At 37.2% G+C, this 14,831-nt stretch overlaps 1 long non-coding RNA gene across 1 annotated transcript; it reads left to right on the top strand.

Annotated features, from left to right (window-relative positions):
• The first annotated feature begins 161 nt into the window (after positions 1 to 161).
• LOC121137640 lies at positions 162 to 4,255 on the top strand. Its single transcript, XR_005874928.1, has 2 exons — positions 162 to 467; positions 2,794 to 4,255. It is a non-coding gene; the product is annotated as an uncharacterized LOC121137640 (long non-coding RNA).
• Positions 4,256 to 14,831: the final 10,576 nt, after the last annotated feature.

Raw genomic sequence — 14,831 nt, 5'->3', positions numbered from 1 at the left:
GAGACGTGGCCTCCGTAACCGGAGTGTATGATCCCCCCACCCCGACCCTGCCTTCCTGGGTTTTATGGTGCAGGTCGGCCTCCTAGTTTGTCAGGCTCCCATCCTCTAACTTGTCTTGAGATAAACCGCGTTCTGCCAATGAGACTCGGGGCAGTAAGTGTGGTTCTTTGAGTCAGTTTTTCCGGGACAGTGCTGTTTTCTCACACCTGCAGACCGCGGGCACGTGGGAAAACAGGAAACGGGATGGCTGTTGGGGGTAGCTACGATCTTTGGAATGACTGTCGTCTCAAATTCTAAAACCCTTTGGGAAGTGCTGGTCCTGAGCGTGGATGCTCGGCATGGTTAACGACAGGCGTGCCTGGACCTTGTGTAGTATACCTTCCTCTCCCCGGCTTGGAGACAGGGTCAGGCATGAGAACCTGCCTCACTGGCCTGGAGCCGTGTTTACCTGACCGACTTCGGATAAGGTTTCTACCCATCTCTTGATAGAGCCTCTATAATGAAAAGTTGAGCTTTCCTCCTTCAAGGCGTCCCATAATAGTATTCTTCCCCACGCATCTCCCCTTCTCCTCTCCCCTCCCCTCCCTGTCCCTCCCCCTCCCCCCCCCCCCGTTCCTGTACCTCTCCCTCTCCCTCTATCTCTTTCTCCTTTCACTCTCCCCCTCCCCACCTCCCCTTCTCCCTCTCTACCCCTGGAGTGCAGAGATTCAAAACCAACACACCCGGCCTACAGTCATTTTCTCAATCACCAAGTCTTTCTGAAGACAGCTGCTCTGTTTACTATAATTTTATTACCAGATTCGGGAGGAGACAATTTTTGTTTGGGGGGCCGGGGAGGTAGGAAGTAGTTTCTTATAGAAACTTGGAAAGGTCAACCATCTTCGTGATTTTTTTTTCCTTAAAATTTAAAAAAACTGGATGGCAATTCAGCTATATTAGGTGGTAATCTCTTCCTTGGGGCCATCATTAGGTTAACATAATTCTTTAGATTTTTTTTTTTTGAGACACGGTTTCTCTGTGTCATAGCCCTAGCTGTCCTGGAACTAGCTCTGTAGACCAGGCTGGCCTGCAAAGTGCTAGGATTAAAGGCATGTGCCGCCACCACCACCAGGCGATTCTTTAGTTTGATGTTTATTGTCAGATGAGAATATATACTATAATAATTTTAAAACTTCCGCCATATACATATATATACATATATTTTGCAACTCAAGGCAACAAAACTATCTCTTAAAATTGGAGGATTTTTTTTTGATGGACCACAGGGATTGAAAGGTTCTCTGGCTTGGATTCAAGTGACTTTAATGAATGAATGATGTCATAGGCTTAAAAAGGAAAAAGAAAAGAAAACCATAGATGTGTAGAGTACTATAAATTTTTCAGATTGGTGGAAAAATGATTAAGTTGTATTATTGGCTAGCTGTGTTGAAGAAATAGATCTGAATATCATGTGATACACTGAAAATAACATTCAAAAGAAAAAATATGTACCTACATGTAATTCTGAGGAATGAAGAAAGCTTTATTTATTAAGCATATTTTAGATGCTGAAGCAACCATAAAGGAAAACTCTGGAAAAAATTGACTACACCAAAAGATTAGAAGTATGTTCACCAAAAACAAACAAGAGGGGAAATAAGTATTTGTAATATGATGTATAAAGGGGCTAGTGTCTAGATGTTTACAGTGCTGTCCTTCCCCCAACCCCCCCCCAAACCAAATAGACAAGGAATACAGAGATAAACTTAACAGGATCCAGTTTTGACTGATGCCTAGCACAACTTCATATTCTCAGAGTTCAAGATCACGGCATCAGTGGGTTTGACTTCTGAGGTATTCTGGCTTGCAACAGCTGCTTTCACAGGACCTTGCTTCTGTGCCCTATGCATACCATCCATGGTGTGTCCTATTACATGGAGTAGAGACCGGCACTTAATTAAGTTAACCTTAATTACCTATTTAAAGGCTCTGTCTCCAAACACAGGCACATTGGGCTTAGGACTTCCGCAAATGAAAAGGAGTAGGACAGACAGAGCACGGGTCAATTCCTGAAGACCCAAAGTACAGAACGATGGTGGCCGGTAACACTAAGAAGAAAAAGTTTACACAATGTATTGGCAATTAAAGAAATGAGAATTTAAACAGATAGAAACATCTCATTTTAAAACTGTAATTTTGGCAAGTCATGAATTCTGAAGCAGAAAAATGGATAAAAGTAATTTTAGAAGAAGGGGAGATGAGTTCTTAGTGACAAAACTATATAATAAATAAGAGTAGATATGCCTGGATGATTTATGAGTTTTTCAGAGGAGAATGGATGGAATGAATGCATCTATTTGTTCAGCTTCTTCCTCAGAGTTAAGACTCAGCCATTAACAACCATTTTGAACAAGGTAACTACTAAATTGATTGAATCAAGAATATGCATCCAAATTATTTTTCTTGTTGTTCTGAAAGAAGAGACATGGAGTAAACAAAATCTGTATCACTAAGTCATCAGAGATGCATCATATGCAAATTATATCAGATGCGCAGTTTTTTTTTATTAAGGCAGCACTGCTCTGGAGATAGCATAGAATTCTTGAAACTTCTCTGCAACTTCAGTTTCCACAGTACTTTTCATATAGAAGCTCTTCCTGGGAGTCACTGATGTGATGATCGATTTCCACCTAATTATGTTCTGAGAATTCATATATTCACAGTGAAGATCATTTGTCCAACATGACATTTTTATTAATTGTTTGGGAACTTTACACAGTACACCCGTTCACACTCGCTTTCCATTTCTCTCAGGTTCACCCTACCACCTTTGTGTCCTTACCGCCAAAAGAAAACAGAAAACCACATGTATTCCAAGTTCAATTTGTGTTGCCCATATTTTCATTGGAGCATAGTCAAACTCCCAGTGGCCAACTCCTTAAAGATAACTGAGGCCTTTTGCCCATGCCAGAAGCCATCAACTGTGAGGAGCTACACTTCAGCATCCCTGTCACAATTTTTGAGGACTCTTCAATGGCTTTCTGTCTAGACTATTTCTTTTGTGGGGAGCAGCGGGTTGTCACAGAAACCTTCAATATCTCTTGCTCTCAGTTATGAGTCTACAGTCGTCGACACCATTGCAAAAGAAACTTCCTTGCCCATAAGCCCATAACAGCCAGGAACAACATAGAACACAGACCTCAACATGGTCCCCAGTGACATCATGGCCAGATTACAGATACCAAAGGACAGCCACATGGCCTCTGGCATTAATGTGGACCAAGGACACCAACATGGCCTCCGGAGGCAGTGTGGACATGGAAGTCTTTTGAGGAGGCCCAATCCAGAAAATGAATCCTTCTCCACCGTGGACTTCGTGCTGTTGCTCACGGGAGGGCAATTGCACATGCAGCTGCAAGGCATGTTGAGGGGCAGAGGCTCTGTGAGCTCCAGACTGCTGCACGCTACCCTGCCTGCACTCCTCAGGATGACATGCTCCTTCCATCCACAGCAGCCATGCTTCCACACCTGCTGTCAGCACCGTCTAGTTCTGCCTCTCTCTGACATATGCATGCCACTCTGTTCACCAGCCTTCCCACGCTCCAGCTCACGTTCATTCATTGAAGTGGCTTTGCAAGCTGCACTGTGTTACACAGTGTATGTTTTTTCCCAAACAGCATTACATACAAATACTTGTTGCAACAATTCACTGGTCTGTTTCAAGGTTTCTGGTTTCTGAAGCACAAATACTGAACTGTTGCTGAGACTAGCCCCAGATAACCTGTTGCCCAGAGTCAGGGTGATCTTGCATCTGCTCCGGGCATCTGAAGGTAGGATCCAAAAAGAGCTTTATTCAATGCCCGACTCTGTGTCCGCCCTAACATCTTCCCAACTTGATGGTCAAACCCTTTAGTTCAAAATATAAAAGTAGAACTTAAAAAGAAATAGACTCACTAAAGAAAACACAAACCGGACAAAAACACCTTCAGAAGTATGCCTCATCAACAGATTAAGACATGGGAGAGAAAATTTCAATTCTGAAGACAAGGTAGAATGGATAGCTTAGTTAAAGAAAATGTTAATTATGAAAAATAAAGGCATAAAACACCCAGAAAATCTGGGTTGTATAAAAAGCAAGTTAAGTAGACTAGTAAACAGCATCCTCCACAGTCTCTGCTTTATTTCCTGCCTCTGTGTTCCTATTTGAGCTCCTGACCTGACTTCCCTTGGTGGTGGACTCTATCCTGTACAACATAATAAACCCCTTCCTCTGTAAGTTGGTTTTGGTCAGTGTTTTATCACATCAATGGAAAAAAAAGCTCAAATGAACTCAAATACATAGAAATGACATTTGTATTATTTCATTTTTGAATTATCATTAATAATTATTTTCTTATTACTTTGATTTTTCAAGACAGGGTTTCTCTGTGTAGCCCTGACTTTCCTGGAACTTTCTCTGTAGACAAGGCTGGTCTTGAACTCAGATATCCTCCTGCCTTTGCCTCCTAAGTGATGGTATTAAAGGTGTGATCCATCACTGCCCTGCTTACTAATTATTATTAAGTAAAAGTATATTTGAATAAAGCACTATAAGTAGAAAAATTTAATGATATGAAAATACTTTCAAGAAGTGTAATTTTACTTTTAAGGAATACAATTTTTAAATTTTTATTTATTTATTTTTACATCCCGGCTGCAGTTTCCCATCCGTCCTCTACTCCTAGTCCCTTTCTTCATTATCCCTCTGTCCCCTGACTCTATCCAGGAAAGGGTGAGTCTCCCACAAGTTTCAACAAAACATGACACATCAAGTTGCAGCAAGACTAAGCACCTTCCCGTGATTAAGGTTGGGCGACGTGACCCAGCATGACTAGTAGGCCTGTAAGAGTCAGAGACAGTCGTGTTCTAGGGGAACAAATTTTTATAGAACACAATAAACATCTTGTTTTGAGAGGTTTAAATATTATTGAGGTTATAATTTTTTCCCTGAGTTTTGATGAATGACTCTTAGGAGTCTAAGTGGGAAAAGTGATGTTAATAACTATAACATTTACGAATGCCCAGGTGTTGTTACAGATTCTTTCCATAAGATAGGTGTTTTAATTACTGCAAAAACATGAGATATATTCTCATTTGTGTGTGTGTGTGTGTCTGTGTCTGTGTGTCTGTGTATGTTCATGTGTACATGCAAATGTATTTATACCTGTGGACATGTTCATGTGTAAGTAGGCCAGAGATCAACATTTTGTGTCTTTCTCCATTGCTACCCACTTTAGTTTTGGAAATAGGATCCTTCACTGAACCTGACATTCATGATTAGACAGGCCTGTCTGGATAGGCACCTCAGCATCTCTATTTCCATCATCCCAGTGCTGAGATTATAGATGTGTGCCATTGTGCCTGGCCTTTCACATGGGTCCTCGAGTTAAAAAAAAATCAGGTCCTCATGCTTGCATATAGCAGGTGCCATCTCCTTAGGACCTTGATTCTCATTTAGATTCTCATTTTAAAAATGAGAAAACAGAATCCTGTTAAGGTTAAATGGAAAGCCCTGTTACATGCCTAGGTGAGGTTTGACTTAAAGTCTCACTCTCATGTTTAAGCTTTTAATCAATACACTATAACAGATTTTAGCTGAGAACAAAATTGAGAAGTCACAGATGTGAGAAGTCTGCATTATCACCTGAGAACAAAATTGAGAAGTCACAGATGTGAGAAGTCTGCATTATCACCTTCAACTGACCCTTCTTCCTGTAGAGAACTCTCTTACTGAACAAATATCTTCTTCCTGGTTTTAGTCATTTATCTTCATCAAGAGATTCATGTTTAATTTGAATATTAATCTTCATCTGTTTCTTCCTAAGGACTTTAGGAAACATCAGGATTTTTTTGAACAAAGAAACTATACCATTCCTGAGATCAAGTTTAACAGTTTGTGTTATGTTAGGATTCTTTGAATCCCAGCAGAAGAAGACAGCATGCTAGGGCCTATCACATTCTCTTTCCATCTCTACCCTGGAGCTCTATGAACTTGGCCAAGTTACTCAACTTATTTAATGTCAGCTTGCTCATCTGTCTTTTGTGGTATGTGTGCTGAGCCTTCATACTTGACACCTCTGTCACAGAAGCTTTTTTCACAAGATTAAAAATCAAAGTGACTGATACTTTCAACCATTGGTCTTATTTTCAAACAGCGACAAGATGTCATGATATAGACTACACTCACACATCTTTTGCATACTTCTTTATTACAAATCATGCCAGATATTTCATGTTCTTTTGCATAACATATAGAGCATTTTTTGTGGGAACTAATCTGTTCTGGCCTTTAGATTTCATCTTTGCCAAGAGGTTTGTGAATGCTACTCTTGAAATGCATGATCTGACCCAAGTTGACAAGTACTTATTTTCCTTCCTGAAGCAAAAACCCATTAACACTTCAAAAAGTTTCAAACCATAAGATTCCTACTATTCCAAACATTCTCTCCAATTCAGCCTGACAGAATTTATCACACACCTGGTAAAAAAGCACAGTCATCCCATTGCCACAAAATTGTAACATAGGAAGTGCTATATATATATATATATATATATATATATATATATATATATATATGTATGTATGTATACATATATACATATATTTATTTCTGGTCCATCAAAACAATGAAACTACATTATTATTCTTTTAGTGATTTATTTACTTATGAATTTGAGATTAACTGAAGACTCACTGTATCAGATACCGATTTTATCAAACTATCTTTAATAACACTTGTGTAGCTAAGGTTTTTTTTTAAATCTTTGACATTTTCTTACATATATACAATGAATTGTGATTGTATTTACCTCTATTCCTTGTTACCACTTTCTTTTATGTTTGAGCTTTTTAGCCTTCCAAGTTAGTACATCAGTGGCTCCACCATGGAAGAAAATGACTCTCTCTTACAACAACCATTAATATATTTTTTATTTCCATTTTCTTGGTGGCTACATGTTTTTATCAGTACAAAAATGAAAAACTCATTAAGGTAACTTCATTTTGTGTTCCACAGTCCATTATTTATTTTCTCTTGACAGAAGCAGATGATTCCCTTGTTTTATCTATCTAGTGAACATTTGTAGTGAACATTTATTAACAAATACTGAACGGATCCTATCTCATTTAATTTTCTCAAAAGTTCTCAGATCAACTCATTGCCTCAGCTTTACAGTTACAGAAACGGTGTGGAAAGGTGAGTTTATTGTCCACAGTTACCCAGCACAGTCAAGATTGAAATCTAGTCTGTTACACTCCTAGTGTTATTTACATAAAAATGGTCCTAGTTGTTTCAGAGATGGACCTGTGGTCAACAGTCTTTGCTATTCTTGCAGAGGACATAGTACCCACATCAAGAAGTTCATAACTACTTGCAACTGCAACTCTAGCAATACCCTCTTCTGACCTCCATCAGCACCTGTATACACACACACAATTAAAATAAAACATAAAGATGATCATAGGGGTGAGCCCTTACTGGGCAGGTAAGGATATAAAAGGAAAAGGGAAAGCAAAGTTCTCTCTCTTGGAAGTGGGCCATGCTTCTGATCTTCCCAGCTTGTGTGTAAGTTCTCTGGTAAATAAATATATTAGTTTCCATATTGCATTGACCTCCCTTGTCAGATGATTCTATATTTATATAGTTTCAGAGGCTTTATTACCTCTGAATTTTATACTAGGTAGGAACATGGAAGTGAAGATTATGAAAATACCAGTGTTAATAGCTATAGAAGCCAATAGTAATATAAATGCTAGAAATATTTATAATGATAAAATTATCAAAAAATACTAATAGCCAGCATTAATAATGTTAATGTGGGTTACATTAATAATACAATCAATATTAATCTCGCTTACTACAATCTGGTAAGGTTCTGTTAGACCTACATTCAGTTAAATGCAAAATTTATTGGAAGTTAGATAGAGATGGCCTGAAAAGCAACCTGAACAATTAGAAGACAGTTTTTTATAAGTCTGTTTAAAAGAAACTGATGGGTATTAAACATGTTATTTGTGAAATTGGAGTATTGGAAAGATAGAATTTTTGCATGTAAATGCTACATATTTAATTTAGTTTTGGTATGCAATCAAATGAAATTCCAAATGCCTTTCTTTTTTAATCAACACAGTTCAAAGAAAATAACATAGAAGACAGGGTGAAGTCAACATGAAATCTATTTTCCTTTCATACTGCATTTATTACTCCTGGAGGAGTAAGAGCCCCAGGGAGGAGCGTTGCTTTAGACACTTTCAGTGTCTTAGCCGTCAGTCACTCACAAACTTCTTGGTGCTGCAGCTACTACTAACTGTCTACATTATACTCTGGTGCTTCAAAAATTGTTATATTTGTGGTTTTTTTCCTCTTTTCAGCTTCTTTTTGGTTTAGAACACAGGTCTCTGCTGTAAATATTTTCAACCTGAATAATGTTATTTGTTTGATCTTCTCTGTTGCTATGCTTTTAAAACCTGTGTGTTAGAATATTCTCATGGGTCAAGAGAAAACAACACGGATCAGTTTCTACAGATTCTGATTTAGTTGATCTGGAATTTAAGACATTATGAAAGGGTTTATTTATATTTTATGTATGTAAGTGTTTTGGTTTCATGTGTGTCTGTGCACCATGTATGTGCAGTGCTCATGGAAGCCTGAAAAGGGTATTGAATCATTTGGAATTGGAGTTATAGATAGTTGTGAGCCACTGTGTAGTTACTGTTCTGTATCCTCTACAAAAGCAGCCAGTGCTGTTAACCACTGAGTCCCTGATGCTTTTTTAATAGACTAGTAGGAGATTTGCATTTTTAACGAAGGTTGAGATCCACTAATTCACCATGTGTTTTCCTTTATTTTTTAAGCTCGCTTCTATTAGCTTCTCATCACTGAATTCTCTGTCCATTAGCATTAATAACAGGATGCTATCAATGCAAAATTTCCCAAGCCCAGTCTCTTGAGTTTAGGTTATAAAGCTTGAGCCAAATGTACAAAATATAGAATTAGAAGAATTACCTGGGTTATATAGTGCATAATTCCATTAGCTGTAGGCAACCAGGGCCAGATTTTCGTGGTTTGGAGTGACTTAGTACTTAAAACTTGAGTTGACAGCAGTTTATGTAGGTACTTATACCTTAGTAAACAAGGCTGGTAATTGATCTTACATATGTACTATTATGTGTGTGACATTGTCATATCAAGAACCATCAAAGATTATTGTGACTGAATTTTTTACAGTCATCAATGTGGATTTATTGTTGTTTGTGGAAGAATTACTTTATTATATTCCTTTGTAACACGTTAATCAGGTTTTGTAGTTCTGTTTTATGATTAAACATAATATGGCTATTATTCATAGTTGTTCCTATGTGTTTATTATAATACCTTTTTTATAATAATGAAATTATTTTAAGAACTAGGAAGTGGCATAATTGCTGTTATTTCCACTTTGCTTTTTAAAGAGGGGAATGACCAGTAAAATGTCACTTTTCTTTATTAAGATTTATTTGAAGGTTTTATTTGTACAAAGAACTTATTTTTCATCTTTCCTGGCATTCACAAGTGCTACTAAAGAAGTTGTTATGATAAACAGAGGTCATCAAGTATATTGATATTCCATTATTCTGTATTAGTAGTTAATCACCTGTTAGACACTACTAAAATAGAAATAACTATGGAAGGACTTTTCCTACATATCTAAGATCTAGAGCATTTCTACATCTACCTAGCACCCTTCTTGAGGCTAATGATCTGAGCCATGTCAGTTGTATCTTAGTTTTGAATTTTGATATTCTTTTGTCACAGAAGATAGTACACAGGCATCCTCGTAAAGACTCAAAGAGAAAAGCTAAAATCATTTATAATCTTATTAGGATTTATTCTTTCTCAGTAGATGTCAGTAATGGTAGTTATTTCCTGATTAGATCGCATATTTTAAGGTTTATTGTCTTAGATATTATAGAATCTTTGTTTTGTGTATGAGTGTGTTCCAATTGTCTTTTTTACCTCAGTGAGAAAAGTAACTTAAATTTCCCCTCAAGTACCTTGGATATGCTTAAAGAAGAGTTTGAGCATTATTAGCACTCATGTCAAGAGAGTCTTCCCATAGATATATATGTGTGTGTATAAACAATTTTTATGAGGTAAGATCTTGCTCGGTAGCTGAAGTTTTTTTGGGACTTTGTAGCAACCGCTGGCCTTAATTCCAGATCTGCTTAATTCCATATAGGCACCCAAGGACATACATTATTGGTGTGTAACTTCTTAATATAGTTTATTATTCTCCTTCTTAACTACCCATGCCATCTTGTGGTTTATCAGAATTGTTCTTATTTGTTCAAGTTGAAAGAGTCTTACAAAGACAAGATTTTTTAAAAGATCACTAACTCATGTTTATAAATTTTTAATAAAATATATCAAGTAGAAAATGCTTCACTAAACAGTCAACTAAAGTTGAGGTTCTTTTTCACTATTTCCCCAAAGTTGAAGTTATTTAAGAATTATTTCCATTCTGCTATACTTATTATTTGCAAAACTTATTCTTTTTTAGTTTTAAATCTGCGAGTTCTTTTCCATGTGTCACATTTTTGCCTCAATAGACATCAATATTTCAAATGTCCCGTTGTAGAGTCCCTTGGGATTGCTCTGTTATTTGGATCCCTGGCAGTGACTTCTTTCCACTTGATATGCTATTCATGGCATGCACATTTTTTCTGCTGGGCAGTGGCTTCCTCTTTTGCAGCATTTATGGTATGAGTACCTTGTGATAGGAAGGCATCCCCCTTGGAAATGACCTCTATTTGTCAATGTGCTGCAGAAGTCACCTTAGACAAATTTCTGCAGTTTCTTCTGTTTTCTCCTAATATTACTATTGATTGTCTTGTCTGTGGCATCACATTTGAAGATTTCTCTTACATGCTAGCTAGCTCTCTGGTAGCACTGCTATGCATTTTCCCAGACACTTTGCCCAGCATTGCTAAATGTTTGGAGAGAGAGGGAAGATCTTCACTTTAGCTTAGTCTACTATCTGATTATTATCCGTTTAAAATTTTTGGGCTTTACATTACTCATACATTTGGCTAATGTGCAGTGTTACCTAGCATTTTTCATTACAATAGATCAGAAGTAAAGTATAGTATATATGACCAGCATAAATAAGTTCAATGAATCGATAGGGAAGGAATTATAAATAAATTGCTCAGTAGCTTAATTTTAAAAATATAATTGTAATTGCAGTTTAGAATTGAGCAACAAAAATTTAATTTTTATGTAATAAAGTAATAGATATTCAATTTTTATGTGAAGAGCATGAGTTTCATATACAGTTTCTAGAAGATGTTTCTGGTGTTGCCTCTTCATGTATTTTCCTCTTTTGTACTGTGCAGTGACAAGACACTACATAAGATGGCAGTAGGAGATTACAAATATGTTCTCTCATAGTGCTCCATTCTCCACGCTAAGTTCATGAGTGTAATAAACATCATTGTACAACACCTTTTCTATATTGCTAGATGGCTTATCTTCACCAGCATACACACCTTTTTTCATAAAGAGAAGAAAGGTTAATTTTGACCTCACATACATTTTTAAGTGAATTATGTACGATGTTATATTTCTGTTTACTTTTCTCTATTGAACTCTCTAAAAATCCAAGGTTTTGTGTGATTTTCTAGAATCTTGACTTTAAAAAGCAAGCCAGGTTATCTTAGAATTTTTTATTAATTCCCTAAATACCAATAAAATTTCTAGGGTCAAATTCTTCATTGTTGTTTTTTTTTAAACCATGGATTGTTGGATTTAATTTTCTTTGCTGAGATATCAAATGTGTATTATTTTAATACACATTGTGTGTTGTTAATCAACCCAGACAGGTTCTTGTAAAATGTAATTTAATAGTAAATTACAGTATATACTTTTTATTTTAAAAGCTCAAATATTTATTTAGTGTATTTGTACACATATATGTGCGCGTGAATAGAGAACAGGGCAGACATGTGGAAGTCAGAGACAACTGCAGGTTTGGGTTCTCTCCTTACACCATGTGAGTCCTGGGGATTAAATTTGGGTCCTTAGTCTTGGTGATAAGGACCTCTATCTGCTGAGTCATCTCACCAGCCTGCTATCTCCTTCCAACAGTGAAAGTTATGACTGTAATATATATATATATATATATATATATGTGTGTGTGTGTGTGTGTGTGTGTGTGTGTGTGTGTGTGTGTGTGATATAGTATTCACTACTGGCATCCAGGATTCTTGTTTAGTTGCTTGTTTTATGTGTATGTTAACATTTTTATCTTCGATATCTCTAGTCATTTAATCTTTAAAAGCCATTCATGACGACACAAGAAAATCAACCATCAATTTAGTGATAGTATGTTAATTCTATCTGGCTTTTGCAGAAAAAATGAAGTGTTTGTGGATGGAAAGCTTTTTCCATTTTGTGTTTTAAAGGAAACTTCTTTCCTTTCATAGGCACATAGCCTTAGTTTTTATATTCAGACCTTTATCACTTAAAATTCAGCAACTTATACCCACATGCCAGTTATTATGCATGCAAACAATCTCTTGTAGTAACATGATTGCATTTGTGGTTTCCCAACAAGCTTCCACATTGAGTATCCCTCAATGTATCTAAAATTTGTACATAGGCATCTTCTTGTGGTTGAGGAATTTGTTATCTACTGCCATTTACTTTGGGCTATTGATTGTTTTCATAAATGTTGAACTAATTCTGGTACATAGACTGTCATCTGTAGGACTCAAAATCTCTATATAGACACACATTAAGTACCATGCATGCTCTAGAATGCCTATTTATCTCTAGCAGAACGAGGGACCTGTTAGTAAAGAATTCAACTGATATAATAAATTGATCAGTGTTTGGACCTTCAGAAAGTCACTAAAGTCAAAACTCCCCTTTACAGGGGAGAAAACTGAGATGAAGAAGGTTAATATCCTAACTACACTCTAAATGCTTGTCCTTATACACATAGGTAAGTGTAGTCCTCTACTCTCATAAAGGTAACTTCTCTTTGCAAAAACTGGAGATTATTACAGAAAGCCAGTTATGTAGGGTTGTGGAGCCTAGTTGCAATGGAACATCTACAACACAGCTCCTGCACATAAGTATAAGGGAATATCATGGGAAAGGGGGTAGAAAGACTGTAAGAGCCAGAAGAACAGTGACTTTACTGTAAGATTGTGTCTCTTAGGAATGCCAGAGGCTACACTTATGAAGTCTGCCTAAATAAGACTCTGACAAGGATACACCAATAGGCATGCTAACATGGGAGGGGGGAAAGCTCAACAGGCCTCATCCCCAGACAAAGAACTACAGATAACTATGGTGCTGAGAGTGGGAGATACAGTCTTCTCCAGGGAAAAGCACACTGATTGGGTATCTAATATCAAAGGGTCAGCCCTGAAAACATATATGAGTAACATTATATAGACTAAGAAAGTCGTATTTACATATTTAGTAACATACACCACCACCACCATCACCTGTAGCATGAATAATGTAAACCCAGGGACAGATGTTGGGGTTGAAGCTGAAGATCAGAAAAGCAAAGCAGCAATCTTTATTAAGTCATAAATATCACCACAACCATCACCATTACCACCACCACCACAAACAACCACCACAACAACAAAATAACAGGATTAACAATCAGTCTGAGAGAGGAGAAAGAGGCAACAGAGAGTTTTGTCCATGGCCTATGAACACCGAAGGAGACAGATTTTGGTAAATCAACTCAACTTTATTCTGCAGGATAAGGAATACAAAGGATTGGGGAGCCTGGGGACAAACCCTAATTTGCATTAAGTGGCACACTCCTATCACAAGGCTTAATCTGTGGCAGTAGGGTCCTATAGCAGAACTCCCCACAACTTGTGCCAAACTTCAAGCCAAAGATGAATCAGGCATCTAGTTCAGAGGCAGGAATCTGGTTTAGGGGTAGCTTTCAGATAAGGTAAGTTCTCTATGCCCAGGGACATTGTCCAGATAAGGGCAGATAGAGGAATTCTGGAAGTTTTGCTGGAGGGAGGGAGCTCCATGTTGTCCAGCTATTGAGATAAACTGTCAGGCTATGGGGAAGTGTGACCTCTACTAGACAAGGGTGTCTTCCCACATCATGGAAACTGAGCAACTCTCTATGAGTGATTACTGGGTCAAGACAGAAATAAAGAAATTAAAGATGTCGCCAAATTCAATGAAAATGAATATACAGCTCACCCAAAGTTATGGGACACAAGGAAAGTTCATAGCACTAAAATTGTCAGATCAGCCAGGCGGTGGTGGTGCACATCTTTAATCCCAGCACTCAGGAGGCAGAGGCAGGTGGATCTCTGTGAGTTTGAGGCCAGCCTGGTCTACAAAGCTACACAGAGAAACCGTGTCTTGAAAAATCAAAAAAAAAAAAAAAAAGCAGATATACTGACAACAGCACACCAAAAGCTCTAGAGTAAAAAGAAGTAAGCACACCCAAGAAGAGTAGATGGCAGGAAGTAATCAAACTGAGGGCAGAAATCAATAAAATAGAAACAAAGATACCCATGCAAAGAACCAAAACAAAGAGTTGGTCCTTTGAAGAAGTCAACAAGATGACAAATCCTTATCTAAATTAAAAGATAGAGCATATACAAATTAAAAAAATCAGAAATTAAAAGGGGATATAACAACAGACAAGAGAAAATCCAAAGAATCATTAGGTCATACTTTAAAAATCTGTACTCCACAAAATTGGAAAATAAAAAAGAAATGGACAATTTTCTTGATACATATCATTTACCAAAATTAAATCAAGATCAGATATCAATT

This window comes from Mesocricetus auratus, unplaced genomic scaffold (assembly GCF_017639785.1).
Source record: "Mesocricetus auratus isolate SY011 unplaced genomic scaffold, BCM_Maur_2.0 Super-Scaffold_100691, whole genome shotgun sequence".
Classification (NCBI taxonomy): domain Eukaryota; kingdom Metazoa; phylum Chordata; class Mammalia; order Rodentia; family Cricetidae; genus Mesocricetus; species Mesocricetus auratus.
This window is presented reverse-complemented; position numbering and strand designations above follow the sequence as displayed.